This window comes from Nanorana parkeri, unplaced genomic scaffold (genome assembly GCF_000935625.1).
Source record: "Nanorana parkeri isolate BGI_ZX_2015 unplaced genomic scaffold, ASM93562v1 scaffold47, whole genome shotgun sequence".
NCBI classification, from domain to species: domain Eukaryota; kingdom Metazoa; phylum Chordata; class Amphibia; order Anura; family Dicroglossidae; genus Nanorana; species Nanorana parkeri.
The window spans coordinates 2033113-2047592 of NW_017306315.1; positions in this window are offsets into that span (position 1 = coordinate 2033113).

Here is a 14480-nt window from a genome sequence, read left to right on the forward strand (position 1 = left end):
GTCTCTCGGCCATGGACCCCCAAACCATCCCCAAACTGGCTCTGACACCATCCCTCCTGCACAAGGGCGGCCACCCCTGCTCCCCACGGTCCCTGTGCAGGACCATTCTGATGCCGGGCGTCACTCCGAGCGGGTGCCGGGTGACACTTTGCCATGACACCATCGCGCATGACGCCACCACGCACGCACGCAACGTCTTCCTGAACGCCTGGCCATCTTGGTGACACCAGCTGGCAGCCATCTTGGCGCTGGGCGCTGCCATAGAGAGGAGTGAGGGGGGACGTTCACCCGGAGGGATAAGGTATGGAAATAATTTCAGGTTTATTGAATGAAGAAGGACACTGGTCAGTAAAGCGAATAGCTCTGTCACAGAGAGACCTGTAGAGCTTCTCCCCTCCAGAGATCAATCTACCATCCAGGATCATCAGCCAAACCAGACACCTCTGCCCTGCCTGAGTGCGACTTCCCCATAACAATGACTGCAACACTTTCCAGCTATATGTTCACCTTCCCTGGAAAGGTTCCTGTTCAGGGCCAATAAACATCTTGTCTTGGAAGTTTATGCTACCGTTTAGTGGCGGCCATCTGGGAATGCGTGACATTGTACAGAGTAGGAGTAGGATTCTTCTATATTTAACAAGAAATGATTTTGCTCCATTGAAGCTTCGCCAAGATCATCGGAAAAGAAATGTATAAAATGTTTTAAAAAATACATTGTTTCCGTATAGAATCACTGAAAGTCGAACTTATTTTTAAACTACTGTCAGGTTGGGTTGCCAAGTGTTAGCATCACACAGTTATGGTGTGACCAGATATTCACCATTAACACAAGGGAATACCAACCTCCAACTTGAGTGCAAATAAGACAGTTTATTGCAAAACACAGACACAAGTGACATGAAACATAAGCTACACAGAACATGGTTAAACACACATGAAAAATGACAACTAACCCAACTAACTATATAAAAAATAGCAGGATAGGAGGGAGTAAGAGCAGGGTCAGGCCAGAAGGCAAGGTAGCAGCAGAAGCTGGGCGAGAACAGGTACAAGAATATACAGGAGTTGTAGAGGCATCGAGATAAAATGCTGAGGGGCTATGCATTAAAACTGAACCCTCGGCAGATGTATGTACTTTAATTATATTACTCAATAGCTAGCCACAAAGGCACCCAATGCCCCCACAAGCCCAGCTATTGCCTTGCACATATAGTGGTGACATCTTCACTGGGCTTCCTATATGATGCCTGTGCAGAGAGCAGAGCTGTGTGGGGGGGGCCCAGCCCACTCTACCCACTACAGAAGGGGGCAGATACAAGACCAATCACCATGCACATAGAGAGGCAGCAGCAACGACTGGTCTGTATTACAGGTAATTCCTGCACAGAGTCAAAGTGTAGGAGTTTCGTTAAGTTCCGTTCTGCGGGGCATGCACCCCCACCGCCAGCACATACCATGCGATAATTCCAACCTGGTAAATGAGCCAACACGCAATGCAAATTTTTCACATCTTATAGAGAAGTGAGTCTATGGCAATATCAGATGAAGGTCGTGGGGTATGAGACCCAAAACACCTAGGCCGTTCAAAACCACAACTAGGAATAAATCATTCTGTTGTCAGTAGGTATATGGTGGTTGAGGTCACAATTTATGTGGTTCAAGATGGTGTGGCTAAAGTGTCTGAGCCTATAATTCCAGCATCACTTAAGTGATATATGTCTGGGTGTCTGGGCCTAACGATCCCACTTGTGGTGTTGGTTGCTAGAGAACTTGACTTGGTTCCAAAACTTGTAACCAAAGTTGGCCACAGTGCAAGCCACACAGTAGACGTCTTAGGAACCGAGATGCTGCTCGCTTCTGGAGATTAGAGATGTGCACAGATACTTGCATTGCTTCAAAGTATGGGCCAATATGTGCACGATAAGCTGGAAGACTTGGAGACTTTTTCAATTTAAACATAAAGAAGGAGTACAACATGTACAGATTGGCTTTGAATGAAGAAGATTATTTTGTCTCCAGTAGCAGGTGACATTAACCCCACTTCTGTCCTGCAGACTTTATCTTCCGCTCCTGATACTGGTATTGGGTGAGATCAAGTATGCATGTGCTGCAGCTGTCCACCAAAGGTCTATGTGGATGGTATGCCCAAAAGGCCACAGGGGGGACACCGGGACTAAGATTTTGCCAGCCACATTTTTCCGTGGTAGGCCCAGAAGTGTTCTAGACAAGACCACGATGGTAGGAGCAGAGGACTGAGGGCATGAAGATTTCTGGAGTTAAGTTATTTTTTAAATGTCATTATTTTCAGTCAACATTGTAGAGATAACCACTGACCATAAAACAAATTTAATTTTCACCTCAGAAAGTGATGAAAATCTGTTCCTAAGCATGTTTTACTTTGAGCCTCAGAGATGTACGATTAAGGTGAATAACTAGGTGGGGCTGGATGTTTGGTCTGAACATCGATGATATGATTGCCTTCTAACAGCCATAAAACCCCCCCATGGAATCTCTTCACTCTCCCAGCAGATGTTTCCACTCTGATTCTAGTGGCCATGGCTGCAGGTCAGCCTGTAACAAGACCAAGAACATCAGAACAAACAGCTGATATCAGGAAAACCAGTAGTTGTGATGGGCGACCTCCTGACCTCGGCAGAGGAAACCAGATTATGTTCAGATGGAGAAGAAAGCCATTAATCATAGACTGATGTTGTTGGAGATAGGCTGATTGTGGGAACCCAAGCCTCATATTGGTGATATCATTGAGCGCTTATCCATATCAACCCTTTCACTGCCAGGGCCGCAAACATCTGGCACCTCTTTAAAGAGCCACTGAAGTTATTGTGCCTGTTGTGTTGATTTAGCTCCTAGACAACAATCTGAAGGAACTGGCCGATTTTGAGTTCTTTTGTTGAGGACAAATGGCATGAATTTGTAGTGAAACAAACTTTGCAACAGATTGATATTGCCAGAAAACACAATATAAAAAGACAACCCACTCCACATGGAAGGAACAGAGGAACATCAATTATGGACCACACAGCTTTACACTTATGTTGTATGTTCAGACAATTTGTATGGTTCTGGATAGAGCAGAGAAGGATTAGTAGCTATGCCAGGTTTAAAGTGCTATCAGAACCATTAGAAAGATTTCTTCTCATTTCCTGTCCTAGTAACAATGGTTTCACCAGATGGAAAGTGAAGGGATCTCTTCAACAGCAACAAAGCACTTTTAGAGTTTGTGACATTAAACTACGCTATTGAAGTCTATTGGGGCCAAGAAGCGCATAATCCACCAAAAAGTAGCTCACTTTCGAGCTACAAGCTTCAGCTACAAGCTACAGGCGACATTGAGCTTCAAGATATGAACATCTGCATTGAAATGCATTGGAAGAGTTACATTGAGCTTCATGTTTGAGAGATTTTTGAGCAGAAAACGTGCTACTAAATGCTCAGTGTGAATGGGGAGTAAAGTAGGGGTAAGGTTACAACTGCGGTCACATTTTTATTGCTTTCAGTGTCCCTGTTGCAGATTATCCCTCACTTCCTGTCTGGTTAAAATGTTATCACTTTGACGGGAAATCAAAAGCATCCCCCTAATGTAGCCCAATATAGCAGTAAAACCTTAAAGTATCATTAAAGCCTCCGTTTTTTTTTGCAGCTATCTACTGCTAGCTGCATATATATACTGTTAGCAAGCAGTAGATATATGCAAGAAGTGTTAAATAAAACAACAGAAAAACGCTTTAAAAGAGGTCAATACTTACCTGTGTCTTCCCCGCGCGCTCTCGTCTGAAAATCTGAAAATTCTCGGGTGGCCGCAAAGCATTTTGGGGCGGGTGCATGCGCAGTTCACATTTTCGAGGAGACACACAAGGTAAGTCTATGGACGCGTGCACCCGCTTGCAGACACCGTGGGACAGGAAGTGCCAGCAAGGACAGAGGAGTCAGCACTGGATCGGAGACCCGCCGCAGCACTGGAGGGACAGATGAAAAGGACGGGAAAGAAGAAGAAGATCGGATTAAGAGACATCATTTAAGGTAAGTGCTTTAGTTAACATTGGGCGGAGGGAACATTTTTTTTTACTTTAATGTCACTTTAACAGGGGTTCTAATTCTTCCCCAAGGCATAAAAACAAAACAAAAAATCAACACACAGTAACAAAGTATTGCATAGATTGGTGGGGTTTTCTTGGAAGCAAAAGACATTTTCTTTTTTGCGTCATCATCTTTCAAAAACGACTTTATTTTGTATGCATTGTGCGTATTTTAAAGAAGGGAAAAATATTTTCTTTAAATATATATTTTTAATTGCGTCGACAAATCATGGCTTACAGAAAAAATCAGTGTTGATCGGGAAACAAACCACAGATGCAGTTTGTACCATTAAAATGTTATAACATATCATGAGATTGTTTACAAATATTGCAAAGGGATTTTTTTTTTACAGATGTGTGTGTTCCTTACACAGTATGTAGCAAATGTAACAAAAAGAAAATAGTGTAATAAAAGAAAAAGCGTGTATTAAGAAAACAAAACAAAAAAAGTTTGCGTAATAACGGTAAAAACAAAACAAAAAATCCCAGAACACTGTATTAACAAGAAAACAAAGTGTTTGTGTAATAACAGTAAAAGGCAAACAAACCAACAGTGTGAAATAAAAAACAGGTTGTGTAATATCAGTAAAAACAATGACGGATAAGAAATAAAACAATAAAAACTTTATAATATACAGGGCTTTAAAAATCCGCTCACAAGAGGACGCCGGAGCCCGATGCGTAGCTTCCCGTCCGGCCTCTGGTGTGGTAGTTTTTTTCGATTTTGTGGGCGTGCAGAATTTTAAGGCTTGACATGTTTAGTGTCTATTTACTCGCCATGGCCCCGTCTTTTTATATTTTACCAAAAATATGGGTAAACTAAATAAATGTTTTTTTTAACATAACGTAGGGAAAACATTTTCTTTTTTTGAAATTTACAGTACTTTCTTCATTATGTAGTAAAAAAAATACCCCCCCCCCCCCCAGTGGTGATTATATACCTCCAAAGAAAGCTCTATCTGTCCCTAAGGCCCCATGCGAGCGGATTTCCACAGGGCGGGATTACGTGACGGGCGACGTTCCAGCGATGTTCCAGCGACGTTCCAGCGACCTTTACCGTCTGGCTGCATAAAAAAAAGGAAAATCGCGCGACATCGGTGGGAAAAAGGGTCCGGCAGGCGCGACTTGCGATCGTGGCGAGCGACGGGCGACATGGAGCTGTACATTAAGACAGCTCCATTGAAAATCATTGGACGGCGACTTCTCACAATATAGCGCGGCAAATTTGCGCGATATCGCGGCGGAACTCGCGCGATAATAAGCCCAGTGTGAATGGGCACTAAGAAATGTTAACATAAATTGCCAGGCTACAGTCCGGTCATGCTGACTGGTGAAAATTTTGACTGACTGGTGAGACACCCTAAAATGTTTCAAGCCCTGATAATATATATATATATAATTAACAGAAAAAAATAAATTAAAAAAAAAGATGGTTAAAAGGAGAAGGGGGAAGAAGGGATTGGTTAGAAGCTTCTGTATTTTTCCGTGTATAAGACGATACTTTTTCTTTAAAATATTTACCTAAAAATGGAGGGGCGTCTTATACACGGGAGGCCGAGAGGAGAACCGCGGTTGCGAACTGCTGATACCTCTGCAAACTAGCCTCACGAGTGAAACTTTCAGAGACAAGAGAGATTGCAGAGACAAGCTAACAGGTTTCCTCCAATCATGAGCCTTATGTACCTGACGTCAGCTGATTCTGCGGAGAGCGTGTAGCCAGTGCCCAGATGCAACAGGGGGCCCATAAAAATTTCAGAAAACAAAAAAAATACCGGTACCAGTAAGCAGCTGTCTTACTCTGCAAAATTTAAACTGGATGTAATCAGTTATGCAAAAGAGCATGGAAAATATTGATTTCTGAATTTTGGGTAAGAAAAGTGGGGGGCGTCCTATACATGGGGGCGTCTTATAGACGTAAAAATACGGTAGTTCATGTAAATCAGGAAATATTTTTCCTCCGCTGTAGGGGGTTTCCTGCACCAACAGTGGTGACAGTGGTGTAACTTTGCAACAATGTATCACTTAAACTCGAAACTTTCTACACTGTTACAGTGAACAGTTAACTGGCTGTTACAATGACCCTTCAAACAGAACCCTCTCTGCTTCCAAGGTTTACACTAGTGTTTCTTGCAGTGGGTTGGAGTACATTCATAAGTGTCCTGGGTACTTATGTATATTCCTCTTCCAGGACTTCTAAATACTCCTCCTCCTACAGGACTTCTATATAACATACAAGTTCCACAAGTAGATAAAACATAAATAATAAAAAATGAATACCTATCATTTAGCCCTGAACATAATACACAATAAATCAATCATACAAAAACACTTCATATTAATTTAAAGCAATACAACCCTTACAGTTCATATTCAGAACACCTAGATGATCTATTGGAAGGTAAAAAACACATTCTAAAGTCCAATTTGCCTAACCGCTTATATGACCCCGGGATAAGTGCCTAGATCTCTAGGTTGTATATACATTTTTTAATAAAATAATGAATATCCTTGTTTTCTTAACTCTATTTCTGGCTACATATATGAGTCCCACCTAATAATTTGATCGGGGTATTGATCTAAATCAGAGGAACTCCATGTTCTAAACTCTGTCCGGCGAGGGCTATGGTGAAGTGATGCCAAATAAAAGATAGGATGGAATCCAAAACAAACTCAGCCCCCTGCCTCGCTCCCACCCTCCGACCCTCATTCATTGAAAATAATTTTTCCAGCAGATTTACTCCAGCAAAGAAAATAGGTGTTGATAGCTCGGAGGAACCGGCCAATGAGTCAGGTATCTCAAGAAACAAGGTTGAAGATGCAGAAATCTGACCTGGATATGGAAACCTGGAAATGGCGCCAAGCTTGTCAAAATGGTTCCTTTCCTCATCCCAAGCCAAAATAAACGCTTTCCCCCCAGGAAAAAACCCTGTTAAGTCGCATAGCTCCGGCACCGGCAGTGTTAATAGGCCTCGTTCCTCCAGGCCTCGGGACTTCAGCAGGCTTCCAAGAGGATTTGCAGCCATGTTTGTGATGGTATCTCCCTGACCTAGGAGCAAGTGTTTGGCTCCGGGACGCCAAACATGAAAACGGAGACGGTGTTGAAGGAACAAATTCCAGCAAATTTTCTCTCCAAGTCGGTTGGCTTCCGTTATGCTGGAGGCCGACGGCGTGATTTACATAAGCACAATTTCCCATTTCCCACAAGTGCATGAAATTGTGTCAGGTAATAAAAAATCTAAACATGAATCACTGAGGCTTGATCAGATTAGCTGGCTGTGTTTACTGCCATAGGGGGGAAAAAAAACCCAAAGATCATTCCTTTCATTATTAAGGCCATTGTTCAGTTCCTTGCAGATGCAGAGGAACAGTCAGAGCCACGGCGGAGGACAAGGCTGAGCTCCTCCAAATATTTGTATTACATTGATGAGACCCGGAGAGAGAGATATCCATGGCTACAGCAGATCTTGTAAGTCTGGCTATGTCGGATCTAACTTTTTTTTTCTTCTTCTTTTTCCCGTGGAGCCTGCTCGAAAACGAATCCCCTGTGAACAAAAAAAGTGAATCGTGAAATCACAACACACAAAAACGTGCACAGGGGTGCTTTGGTCCTTTCTAGGGCCACGATTTCCCTGATCCCCCGGGACGCAAGGCTCCTGACAGGGACAAAAACGACTCAGGTCCACCAACGCAAAGGCCGGTGGACCCCGATCCTCTGGGACCTGCCGAAACAGGTCCAACGAGTACTAGGTTGGGAGCTCCCCCGAAAGGAGACCCCCAGGTGGGAGGAGGCAGAGGGGCCCATGTGTAGGTCACAGAACCTCCTCCCAAACTTCAGGAACAGGCCCCAAAGGTACCTGCACCCTCCGTCATCTGTGAGAGTCAAAAAGTGCCAATCGTGCATAAAAAAGTGCATAAATAATCTAGTGCCAGTGCACAACGCTGACAGGCCTTAGGTGCCGTGACCAAGTGCACAGTGAATCACTTGTGGGGTCCCACACCCTAGTGATTTTCTGGCACCCCTGGGATGCCTACCCCAGGCGGCACAGCACCACGGGCCTCTGCCGCTCCCCAGCCCTCCGGCCAGACAAATGCAGCCCCATTCTTACCAGAAGGCATTAGTACCGGCGAATTTCCTGCCTACAACTGGGGACAAGCCCCGCATAACCAGACCAGAATCAACCCGGGAGGAAAGGAAACCCCTCCAGCACCCACCTATGACATCAGGGAATACTAAGAATCTATCCGTACCGGTGGATCGATGCCTTTCTTCCCCAAAAACTGATAAGAACAGATACTACACTTGATCTTAGCCAAAAGGCAGAGAAGCGATATGTTGAATCTAACTTAAAGGAGAACTATGGGGTTAAGGCTTTTCCCCATAGTTCTCCTTAGGGTAACGGGAGAACACAAACTAGCGTCCTCCCGTCACCCTAAGCTCAGTATACCACGAGCTGTAGCTCGCAGTATACTGAGACGCCGCAGCTGAAGCGGATTCCGACAATTGTTCCAGGATCCGCCCAGCTGCGTGAGTGACAGCTGGAGGCTAGAAAACTAAGATTTATCTCTAGCTCAGTAAGATCCAGGTCCTTATAATTGGGATAAGGGAATGCACACACCTAGACTTATCTCTATATGAAAAGAAATAGTTGACTCATTTTTTATAGTTATAGTTATATCTACACTGATATCTCAAGTTATATCTACACTGATATACCTACATATAGTGAATTTGTTACCGTGAAAAAAGCACATGATAAAAAAAAAAAACATCTTCAATATAAGCAAATGGAGCTGTGTAGCCCGGGCCGGATTTCCCACAAGGCCAACCAAGGCCCGGCCTCTGGGCAGCAGAGAGTAGAGGGGCAGCAGGGGCGTGGAATTCCTATCTCGCCAGGCGGGTAGTTGTTTTCTACATTTAGCCGCCGCTTGTTTTGTACAAGTGATCTCGGTGATGTCGCCGAGCCTGCAGGTCTGCCATTCTTTATTGGGGGGGCGGGGGCGTATTGAGGAACCTGGCCTTGGGGGAGAAGAGAGAGTAAATCCGGCCCTGTGTGTACCTGCTGAAGGATAAATCTGTGAACCATCAACATTAGCAAAATAGTGTATGGGGCCCAGTGATTTCTAGTTACATACGTTGCAGAGCCCACTTGAGATCCCACACAGCCCACCTAAGGGTGACCCCGCAGATCTCAGCATAGACTCTCTACGGTGGGCTCTGCAGTGTCTCAGGTGGGCTGGTCACACTCATTACCTGTCCGCCTCCTCTTCCTCCACTGTCGCTGATGGGCCCTGCCTCCTCCTTCGTTGCCGGACCCACCTCCTCCTCCGTCACCGGGCCCTGCCTCCTCCTCTGCTGCCGACCCTGGGCCCCCGCCTCCTCCTCCACTGTCGGGTCCAGCCTCCCCCACCGCCGCTGCTGGCTCTCGCTGACTCAGCAGCGGCTGTGGAGAGGAACGCACCGCAGCACAGATCACTGTTAGTGATCTGAACAGCGGCGCGTTCCTCTTCACAGCCGCCAGTGACAGCCAGCAGCATGAGATGCCATAGCGACCCAGGCGGCCCGCAGGGCATCAGGGATGTCCTGGCCAGGGCCCCCCTGTGCCCTGGGCCCCATAGTGGCCACCTGAGTCGCTGTGGCAATTGTTATGCCATTGCCCAGAGTGTATTTATCTAACTTAAATGGAGAATTCAGTTGGGGTTTCATAATGACTTCCTGCTGGCCCTCTCTGTTGTAATTTTTTTTACCTTTTTTTAATATTTCCCTCTTAGTAGTATTTGAGGTTGAAGACACAGGTCCATCAAGTCCAACCTATTGCGAGTATTCATGTCTTGTTTTACCTTCAGCCGGCAGTGCCGATCCTCTCAGCCTCTCTATATAATCAGTCCTCAACTGGATCCTCGTCAGCCATGTCTAAATTAAGCTCTGCCTGGACTGGTGACATGTTTGATAGGAATCCGTGTTAATCTTTGTTGACGCTGCACTGTGGCCCTGTTCCCTGCTGGCACGGCCCCGCAAAGATTTGATATCCGAATCCCCGGAGACCGCCTCTTCAAAGCAGGAACTGGCTTGAGTTTGATGCGAGAGATTTAGTTACAAGATCAATTGTACACAAACGTCTCTGCACTGTTTTTGTTACATCCGTAAAGATTGAATTAAGGGATTTTAACGGGAGGGACACGGCGCTGTTGCGTCGTCGCTGCACGCGCTTAATCGTATGACGGTATCGCCGTCGGGCCCGGCGAGTAAACGGCGAGCGTTTGTTTGATATCAGCTTTCCTATTCTTATATTTTGGGATTATTTTCAATCCCGCGTATGGAAAGAATTAATAACAAAGTTTCTGCCACGCTAAAATAATAGAGTTTTATCATCTTTGTCGCTGTCAGAATCCACGTTATCGGTTTCTATTCCAGCTCGCGATGTACAGATTTGGAAGTTTAACATGGAGGGCGGATGGTTATTACTAGTGATAAGCGAACTGGCCTGGGTTTGCCAGATTTCTGGCTGGGTACAGCAAACGCCCAAGTGAACCGAACCCAGGACCGCCTGTATCCTAGCAACCAATGATGCTGGATGACCTACAAATGTTTTTGCTTGCGATGTACATATTTGGAAGTCAATGACCAGCACATAAAGGGCGCATGGTTATCACTAGGGATGCACCGATACCAATACTAGTATCGGTATCAGTGCCTAGTCCGATATCCGAACTTCCGGTATAAGAAAGCCGGGCAGTGAGTCATTACATGCTGCCTGGCTTCCTGATCGGCCAGGAAGCCGACTCCAGGCACCCTCGTCACTTGGTGCGTGCAATGACTCGCCTCCCTTGTCATTTCCTGCAGCGTGTAATGACTTGCCGCCTAGCTTCCTGATTGGTCAAGAAGCTGGCCAATCAGGAACCTGGAGGGCGAGTCATTACCCGCCCCCGGATTCCTGATTGGCCAGGAAGCTGCCTCTATGCTCCCTCGTCACCAGGTGATGAGGGAGCCTGAAGCTGGCTTTCTGGCCAATCAGGTAGCTGGGCGCTGTGTTATTATTCATCGTCTGGCTTCCTGATTGGTTGAGAAGCTGGCCAATCAGGATACCAGGCGGCGAGTTATTACCCGCTTCCCGGCTTCCTGATAAGCTAGAAAGCCGCATTCATGCTCCCTCGTCACATGGTGACGAGGGAACATGGAGCCGCCTTCCCTTCTAAGCGGGAAGCATGTGGCGAGTCTTTACACGCAGCCCGGCTTCCTTAATGGGACTTCCGGTATCTGGTATCGGCGAGTACCGAAAAATAAATCGGTACTCATACCTGATACCGGAAAAACAGTATCGGTGCATCCCTAGTTTTTACCAATGATAAGCAAACTGGTCTGGGTTTTCTGGAATTCTGGCCGAGTATGGTGAGCACCCAAGGAAACAAACTCAGGACCGCCTGTATCCTAGCAACCAATGATGCCTCCAATTTTTTTTCACGCTTGCAATGTACAGGTTTGAAAGTTATCGGCGTGAACATGGAGGGCTGATGGTTATTACTAGTGATAAGCAAACTGGAATGGGTTTGAAGAAATTCTGTCTAGATATGGTGAACGTCCAAGTGAGCCGAACCCAGGACTGCCTGTATCCAAGCAACCAATGATGTTCAATGAGTCATTGGTCACTAGAATGCTGGGGGATGAGCCCCACAGCATCATTGGTTGCCAGGACACAAGCAGGTGCACCATAGCAACCAATGATGCCGTGGGTCCAACAGCATCTGAGCAACCAATATATTAGCTGCGCGGCTGGGGGATCAGTTGCTCAATCCCCCTCCAGCCCGGGCTGCATTGACCAGAAAGTCACCGAGCAGCTGCAAACATTCTTTCCTTCTCTGACACCAAGACAAGCTCATCTCCTGCCTGTGCCACCCCTGCAGGCTCCCACTGGTTGGCAGATGGGGGGATGTCACACATATATCAGATGAAGGGTCCCTTTAATTACCGGGAAACAGCCTTTAGCCGTTATGTAAGATGAAATCAGGCTCCTATTGGACGTTGTCACTTTCCCATTTTTCTCAGACATTCGGGGGGTGAGAAGAAGGTTCTGGATCTCCGCCAGTCACCTTCCTGCAGCTTTCGTGCTCAATTATACAAGCACATTCCTGCCTGTGTCAGACTCCGCATTACAAGTGTAATATTCTGTAATGTGTACAGTCATCGGAATGCGACATTTCTCCAGGAATTCCTGTGTTATCATTACTGGCTATAGGCTGAATGCTGCACGGATAGAAAGCAGCGCAGGGCGGCATGCGAACCGAGCCCTGAGATGACACCATTCAATAACACAGTATCAAAGACATTTATTTTACCATAATTGATACATATTTCTGATTATATATGTGTTAATATGTAACAATTTCAGGAAGTGATCAGATAATTGTAGCCAGGGGCAATGCAACGCACTGGCACTGATATCCTGTTTTAGGGTGGCCCCTTTGCCTTGCCTGGTCCTATGGAGCCACCCTTGTGTGTGCTAGTAAGCTGTGTGTGTCTCCGCAAACACACAGACACAGCACGGCAACCCACACCCCTCCCCCTTAAATTTCAGCATAAAGCACAATGATATTATGCAGGGGTGGGAATATTTATATATTTCAAGTAACTTTCCTTTTTATCAATTTATACCATAGGCAGGGCCGGTGCTGCCAATAGGCAGTAGGCAGTCACCTAGGGCGCACTGCTGCCTAGGGTGCAGCCTTGACCACTCCCCCCCTCACAGTGCCCCCCCTCTATTTCAAATTGTAAAAGCCAATAGCAGGTTGGCTATTGCACCTGCTCACTGAGCAGAGGAGCGGAACTGAGAGACAACCTTCTCTCTCAGGTCTGATCCTCTGCTCAGTGGGTGGCTTTTCAATAAGTCTGCTATTGGCTATTTCAAGTTAAAATAGCCAATAGCAGTCTGGCTATTGCTCCTGGCTGCTTACATCCACCTGTCACTGCAGAAGCTAGCTGTGTAAGCTAGCTGGCAGGAGAATGGAGCCGCACAGGGTGGGATTGGGGGTTGTGCCGTGGGAGGGGACACTATGCCTTCGTCTCTAGGAATCATGCCTGTGGCTGATTCTTGCAATGCCTCATGGGACTTGTAGTTCCACAACAGCTGGAGTGCTGAGGTTGCTGAGTATTCACCCAGGAATAAAGAGGTAATGACTTCCCAGCGGCGGCGATCACTAGCTAGGAGCAGGTGTCTTTTTCGACCATGTCACGGCCAGTTCCTCACACCGAGCATTCTGCGAGAGTGAATCTTTTCACACCAATAAGCCCGGAAATATATTCCCCCGTCTTTACATAACAGCCGTGCCGACGCATCTGTGAATCCATCGTCTTTTATTGTCTCAGGGAATATCTATTTTTCCAGCGTCTTATCTCATAAGGAAAATACATATTTTTAGGTTTTCCTGCCTAGCGGCTTGTGATCTGCCCGTGAGGTCCCCCCCCCCCTTGTCCAGATGTCGGTTCCTCCCGCAGGACGTGCACCGTCAACACACTAAGACGAAAGTTCTGTGAAGTCTGCGGCCTGAGAGTGGGGCTCGCCTCCGTTTACATCGCTCCCCGGGAGAATGATATAATGACATCACAATGAAGATTGTTTATATCGGCTCAGTTCACAGAGGGAGCGACTTTACACCCAGAGAGAGGACGGAGAGGACACAAACATCCAAACATGTAACACTTATCTAGTGAGCCGGAAAAGTTACTATGTATATATATTAGCTGTGGAAAATTTTGGTTCGAATTGGATATTTCGTTATTTGGGGATTCGGATTCAACATTCAATTCAGTTCGGACGATATCAGAATTTTTGTTTCGGATGAGTTTACAAATATATATTGCGAATACCACAGAAAACCATCTACAGATATTAATACTAAAGCTGAATCTCCCAGACCCGAATGGCATTTGGGATCCGAATTTCCAAATTGCATTTGTGAGCTCCAGAAGGCCATTGGGGTCTGGGAGACTCAGCTTTAGTAATATATGTATATGGCTCCCAGACCCGAGTGGCATTTCGGGTCTGGGAGCCATATACTGTACATATATTACTAAAGCTGAGTCTCCCAGACCCCAATGGCATTCTGGAGCTCCCAAATGCAACTCAGAAATTCGGATCCCGAATGCCATTCAGGTCTGGGAGATTCAGCTTTAGTAATATATATATATGGCTTACAGACCCGAATGGCATTTGGGATCCAAATTTCTGAGTTGCATTTGGGAGCTCCAGAATGCCATTGGGGTCTGGGAGCCTCAGCTTTAGTAATATATATGTATATGGCTACCAGACCCTAATGGCATTCGGGATCCGAATTTCTGAGTTGCATTGGGGAGCTCCTGAATGCCATTCGGGTCTGGGAGCCTCAGCTTTA